General features: G+C 38.7%; 1 protein-coding gene and 1 pseudogene across 1 annotated transcript in view; one reads left to right on the top strand and one right to left on the bottom strand.

The window, feature by feature from the left end:
* The window catches only part of Nfatc3 (nuclear factor of activated T cells 3), a 156771-nt gene that overhangs the window by 20686 nt on the left and 128748 nt on the right, over positions 1 to 7337 (top strand). The window lies entirely within an intron of this gene.
* LOC101590530 lies at positions 4117 to 4550 on the bottom strand (annotated as a pseudogene).

The following is a 7337-nucleotide window of genomic DNA, read 5'->3' as shown; positions in this document are numbered from 1 at the left end:
GTAGATTGTTTGAATCTATTGTTTCTTCTGTGCAGGAGCTTCTTGGTTTGTTATAATCCCACTTGTCTATTTTTTCTCTTGGTTGTCTGTGCTTTTGGAGGCTTATTTAAAAAGTTATTCCCTTCACCAGTATTTTGAAGTGTTTCTCCTGTGTCTTGTAATTTTATGGTTTCTGGTTTAAGATTTAGACATTAGATCCATTTTGACATATTTTTTTGTGTATGGTGAGAGAGAAAGAGCTAGTTTCATTTTTGTGTATATGCATATCCAATTTCCTTAGAACTATTTCTTGAAGAGATTCTTTTTTCCATTCTGTGTTCTTGGTGCCTTTATCAGAAATCAGCTGATTGTATCAGTGTGGATTAATTTCTGAGTTTTCTTTTCCATTGATTTGTTTGTCTGTTTTAATGCCTGTATCATGCTGTTTTGTTAACTATTGATGTGTTGTATGTTTTGAAGCTCAGGTATTGTGATGCTTATAGCATTTTTGTTTTTTGTTTGTTTGTTTTGTTCTGTTGTCACCTGTCCTTCAAGTTAATTAACCTATCTGAGCATTGATGCTGTTATGCTTTCATTGTTGTTCATTTGTTGTACTAAAGATTGACTCCTGGACCTTCATGGTAAGCCACATACTCAATTTTTTTTTTTTTTTTAAAGACAGGATTTCATTAAGTCTTTTAATTGCATAGTCTGGGTTTGAATTTGTGATCTTCTGTCCCAGTCTCCCTGAATGCTAGGATTATAAGTTTCATGTATTATTACCATGCCTGGCAATGCTATTAGTTTTGAGATGGGTCTTGCTGTATTGCTTATGCTGGTTTCATTGTTTTGTTTTTATTTTTTGACTAGGCTGGTCTTGAACACCAGGGTTCAAGTAATCCTCCTGCCTTCTTTCTTCCTTTAAATAGCTGGAACTACTGGAATTATAGGAGCATGACACTGTGTGAGATTGGTGCTAGTTTTTATGTGATGGAACTCTTATCACTGACTTAGAAACTATAGTCCATAGCAATGCAGAGATTTTTGAGACATACATTTGTTTTAGTTCTATTAAACTCTGGATATAATAATTCTTAAATTTGGTATGTGTGGGGCCAGGGACATGGCTCAGTGGAATAAGCGCTTCCCTGGCAAGCGCAGGGGCCTGAGTTCAATCCCCAGTTCTGCAAAAAAAAATTGGTATGTGCTTCCAGATATGATGCTAGGTGTTAATGATTATCTAGAATCATCATAACAACCTTTTCAGTAGATATTATCCTTAGTTTATAGATAAGGTAGTTGAAACAGAGGTAGATTAATTGATGAAGGCCTTTTGATTTTGGGATAGTCTTGAACTCAAGATTGTATGTCTCAAAAATCTGTGCATTGCTATGGACTGTAATTTCTAAGTCAGTGGTAGAGTTCCATTACTTAAAAACTAGCAGCAATCTCACGCAGTGGCATGCTCTGTAATTCCAGCTACTTAAAGGCAGAAAGAAGGCAGGAGGATTACTTGAACCCAGGTGGTCAAGTAATATTGAATTACTTGAATATTGTCCAGGATAGCCTCAAATTTGTAATCCTCTTGCCTTTCAAATAGCTGGGATTATTGGGGGGAGGGCAGTGCCTGGTTCAGTTTTTCTTTGACTTTTAGTCATGAGGCTTATAAATAAAATGGTATATTGTTTATGTTATTTGTATATGAAACAAATTTTTGGCTAGGGGTATAGCTCTGTAGTGTGGTGCTTGCCTGGCAAGCTTGAGGTCCTGAGTTTGTTCAGTACCAAAAAAATTTTTTTTTATTTTCTTTTTTGAGACAGGATCTTTCTATGTGCCACTGCACTACTGCACCTGGCTAACAAATTTTATCTTCTCGTAGTTCTTTTTTGCTGCTGCTGCTGCTTTCATCATTGTCATCATTGTTACTGTATTGAGATGACATTTTACCTTGTAACCCAAGTTGGCCTCAAACTCCAAGTCTTCCTGCCTCAGCCTCCATAGTATGGGCATTTAAAGGTGTTTGCCACTATGCCTGGCTTGTTTTATTTGTTTGTTTTTTAAGAGTAGGAAAATTGGGCCTGGAAGATAGCTCTGTAGAGCTTACCTGGCAAGCACAGGGTCCTGAGTTTAATCCCCAGTCCTGCCCCCCCCCCAAAAAAGAGAAAATTACTGGGGAATAGGAATAGCCCCTTAGGAGGGGTCTCAAATGGGTTGCCATGAGCCTACTTGGCAGAATGCCTGAAACAAAAGCAAATTTTTACCTCATCCTAATTATCTCATTGGGCCCTCCAACATAATATAGGGGAAAAATGTAGCTCATTCTGGAGTTGAGAAATGAATTCTACAGAACAACGGAGGTTAAGAGTAGGAAAATTTATTGGGAAATAGGAATAGCTCCTGAGGCAGAAGGTGGTCCCAAATGTTGGGGTTTTTTTTGTCCTCAAAAATATCATTTATTAGGGCCAGGGAGATGGCTCAATGGAATAAGTGCTTCCCTGGCAAGCACAAGGGTGTGAGTTCAATCCCCGGTTCCACCAAATAGTGAGACCCTGAACACCCTGTAGATCCTTCCCTAAAAATACAAAAAAAAAAAAAAAAAAAAAAAAAAAAAAAAAATCATTTATTATATTTTGCATTATCCTCACAATATTCTAGGTATGCATAAATAATAATATAGAAACACTGCATGAAAAACCTTGTAGATACATTGTAGCTAAAATTTTATTTTTCACAGCCATTGTAAAGACAATAAAAATGTAAAGCCTCTAGTATGTGCATTACCACATTTTTTCTAGTAGTCTGCATATCTTGGAAATAAGAGAATACCTTTTTGGTTTTCTATAGTAGGTAACAAGTTTTAGAAGTCTTGAAACTATGAGGGTAGTACAAGAAAAATTTTCATTTGAAACCTCAGAGTAGTCTCTTTACAGTCTGTTATATTTTTAAAAAGTCAAGATATTTGCTTTGTTCTATTTATGTCTGAGGGATGGGGAAGAGGTTTTAAAAAATGTTCTGTATTTCAAAGAGCTTTCCCAAAGATCAGGGATTCATTTTCATGACACATGAGCATAGATGAATAGTGTTCTCATAGCTTTTATGACAATCTAAATTCAAATACATGTATTCTGAAATCCCACATATTTATCTGGACACATGTTCTTTTTAAATTATTTATTATTTATTTATTTATTTATTTATTTATTTATTTTTGCCAAACCGGGGATTGAACTCAGGATCTTGCACTTGCCAGGAAAGCACTTATTCTACTGAGCCATCTCCCCAGCTCCTCCTTTATGTTCTTGTTTACATATGAAAGAAAGGAACCAGCACTTTGACTTAAAAAGCAAATTTATAATTACAAATCTAACTTGTCTTTGATAAGGGACCATTCAGCTATCATAGCCTCAATCATTATATCTAAGGAAACTGGAATTAATTAAGGGACTGCTGGTTCAAAGAACTATGCCTCCAATAAGGAAATGAGGGAAGAATTCCAAGTCCACACACAAAGTTCAGAACAAAATATCAACAATCTTCTCATTCTTTCAATATCTATAAAGTAAATGAAGGAAATAAGAGTTACATGAATTTTAAAAAGTGCATAGAAAACTCAGAATGCTTTTCATTACATTTGTCACTTACTACATTACAATAAAATGCTTGTAAGGAAAATATTCACGCAAAACAAAAGGGCCGTTATATTGTTCAGAAGTTTTTGAGAGAGCTGGGCAGGACAGTGCACTCCTGTAATCCCAACATGGGGAGGCTGAGGCAGGGAGATCACTGTGAGTGCAAGGCCAGCCTAACCTGCACAGTGAGGCTGTCTCAAAACCAAAAAAAAAATTCTTGAGTGTGCAAAGTATGTGTGCCCAAAGCACTTGGGACGCTGATGCAGGATCACTATGAGTTGGAGGCTAGCCTGCATTCCCTAGTGAGTTCAAGGCCAGCCTAAACTACACAGCTGAGACCCTGTCTCAAAGAAGGGAAAGAAAGAAAGAATGAGGATCAAGTGCCCTGATTTAAATGTAATCACCTGTCTTGAAACAGATTACTCCGCAAGTTCAACACCTACATTGTGCCTTGAAAGGTCAAAGCAGAAAGTAATATTATACAAAGCCAGAAATTCCATCAGTACACCTAGACAGATGTTTGCTTGTAGTTTTTGATATCCAAAACTTTTTTTCCACACATCGCACAGATGCCTTTTTTTTAAACAGATGCCTTTTTTGTAGGCACAGCCCTGGCAGTAATGAGAATCCGGCTGGTACACAGGACTTTTACAGGTTCTGCAAGTGGAGAACTTACTCTTTCCACAGGGATTGAATCTTGCTTTTTTTTTTTTTGCAGAACCGGGGATTGAACTCAGACCCTTGTGCTTGCCAGGGAAGCGCTTATTCTACTGAGCCATCTCCCCGGCCCTGAGTCTTGCCTTTTTTGAAGTAAACACTTGATTTTCCTTTATTTTCATTCAGCTTTCTTCCACCCTTTTCTGTGGTATTTCTTGCACCCTCTTTCCATGTGTCCGGTGTAATAACAGTACCAAGTTTCTTTTCACATTTTTCGCAAACCATCCTCACGCCCACTAGTCCCTCAGTTGCAGAAGCTCCAGTGGCTTGAAAACATCAACACAGTCTCGAATGGGTTTTGAATGGGTTGCCTGCCTAACTTGTTTAAAATAAGGACATGTTCTTATTTCTGGTTTGCAATATCATCTTTTCTCTCAGAGAATATCAAGGATAGATTTTTGTTTTAGTTTTGAAGTTTCCATTTTACTGCATATTTATTTTTTTCTTTCTTTCTTTCCTTCCCTCTGTCTTTTTTTTTTTTTTTTTTTTTTTTTTTTTTTTTGTCTCTGTCCTTAACATTGAAACTTTTCTCTGATGTTTGGTGACTGTTGTTACCTGCTTATTCATTAAATAGCACACCAGAATCTCTCTGTTAGCTTTTGGTAACCAATGATGCTTGCTAACTACAGAGCTTATTGCAGTAGTTTTTACTAGGTTACCTTTGATGCCTTTTCTCTTGGGCCAGTTAGATTTCCCCAGGGAAGAATCTAGTGTAATCCTGTTGTACTGTGGGGGAAGGGAGTAGGAAAACATTAAGGGTTTCATCATACACATTTTGGAGACACTTATTTCATTGCATTTTTCAGTCATCTCTCACAGTCACCCTTGTTTTGCCTTTTGGGAAAATTTTGTCTTCTGTCTAATGGAAAAATCAGCTAGAGTGGCGAGGTATGGGAATTTGGGAAGAGGATTAGCAATTCATTAAACAATCAGTCTTATTTTCAGCTTTGCCTTCACCTCTGTTTCCCAGAGTAGATGGTGTACATTTATTGAGTGTTGTTGTGTGTGTGGTTGGGGGGATGTTGCAAATCAGTTTTCTTCTTGGCTTTCTGCACTATTAGCTTAAATTGGCATAAAGTTTTAGCTTTTTCAGGTCCTAAATCAGTTACCAACTATACTACATTCCATCTTCTAAAAATTTTGTTGCTATGGTTTCATCCTGTTCTTTTTGTTCTTGTGAATTTATATCATTAAAAAAAATCCACTTAATGAAATTCTGGTAGGACATGGGTAAATGTGTGCCTTCAGTCTTTCTTTCCTCAGAAATTCTTTTTTTTTAACTGAGGAAAAATTCACATACAGAATGAGATCTGTTTGTTTTGAGACAGCATCATGCTAGACTGACCTGGAACTTGCTATGTAGCCCAAACTGCTCTAAAACTCTTGATCATGAGTGCTGGGATTACAGGCATGCACCACACCTGGCCCAATCAGCCATTGAAAAATATACAATTAAGTAGTATTGTGTTTAGTGGGTTTACAGTGTTGTGCAACCATAGCTGTCAGTAGATTCAAAACTTTATCACTCCATAAAAGTTACCCATTAATGAATCTGCATTTCTCCTAACGTCTTTTGGTGATTCTCCTCACATCTACTTTCTATCTATTTGCTTATGCTGGACCATATGTAAAAAGTATCATATAATGTGATCCTATGTGTCTAACTTTGACTTAACCTTTTTTTTTTTTTTTTTTTCATTTATGTATTTAGCACAGGGTCTCACTACATAGCTCACACTTGTAGTGATACTCCTGTTTTCCACCTCCCCATTGCTGGGATTACAGGTGTGCAACTCCACGCCCAGACTTGGTGGCTTGGTGTGCCCATCAGCAGGGCCAGCACATGTGGGAGGGGCTCCCCCCCTGCACTTGTCTAAGCAGGTGCTTAGTCTGCTGAGCTATCTTGCTGGCCCTTCTTTTTTCTTTTTTCTTTTTCTTTCTTTTTTTTTTTTTTGGTGGAACCAGGGATTGAACTCAGGCCCTTGCACTTGCCAAGCAAAGCGCTTATTCTTTTTTTTTTAATTTTTAAAATTTTTTTAATCAAAGCACTTATTCTACTGAGCTATCTCCCTGCCCCCCCCCCCTTTTGAGGTGGGGTCTCACTGTGTAGTACAGGCTGGCCTGAAACTCATGAGGGTGCTCCTGCCTTAATCTCCTGAGTGCTAGGATCGCAGGTGTGTCCCACCATGGAACATTGTAACTCCAAACCCCAAATTCCCACCTATATTTCTTGCAAGTCCACTTTCTGTAGAGCCATTGGCCCTGATCCCTCATGTCCTTAAATGAGCACTTCTCCATTTAGCCTGCTTCTAATATGTTGGCAGTGCAGCTGTCAGTGATTTTATCCCATGAATTCTTCACCCAAGTCACAGCCTCTTGCAAGCTACACTTCCCAAAGTTTCCACTAAATCAAATGTTGATTAAAGACTTATAAGACAGGAGTGACAGCACAAATGATGACGGGGGCTGGTGAGATAGGTTGGCAGTCTAAGCACCTGCCTGGCAAGTGCAAGGACCTGAGTTTGATCGCTAGTACCGGGTGCTGTGCCAGCCCTAGAACCGGGCATGGTGGCATACACCAGTAATCCTAGCAGAGACAGGAGGATCGGTACAGGTCTGAGCTGCATAGCAAGGCCCTGCACCAACTAAATAAATAATTATTTTAAATGATATCAGTTAAGAATGAAGAATTGGGGGAGGTGGCACATGCCTAGAGGCTGAGGCAGGAGATTAGTTGTGATTTTGAGGGCAGCCTGGACTATATAGTGAGTTCACAGCCAGCTTGAATTACATAATGAGACCCTATCTAAAAAAAAGATGATCCACACAAAAGGGATAAGATATTGCAGGTACCAAAATTTAGAAGATTGGGGCTGGAGAGATGGCTCAGTGGTCTAAAGCACCTATTTGGAACAAGCTTGGCAAAGCATCAGGGACCGCGGTTCGATCCCCAGCACCACATGCCAGCCAGCCCCGCCCCCTGGTGGGCTGAGCTGGCCACGCACACACACT

The sequence above is a fragment of the Octodon degus genome, unplaced genomic scaffold (assembly GCF_000260255.1).
Source record: "Octodon degus isolate 3935 unplaced genomic scaffold, OctDeg1.0 scaffold00011, whole genome shotgun sequence".
Classification (NCBI taxonomy): domain Eukaryota; kingdom Metazoa; phylum Chordata; class Mammalia; order Rodentia; family Octodontidae; genus Octodon; species Octodon degus.
This window is presented reverse-complemented; position numbering and strand designations above follow the sequence as displayed.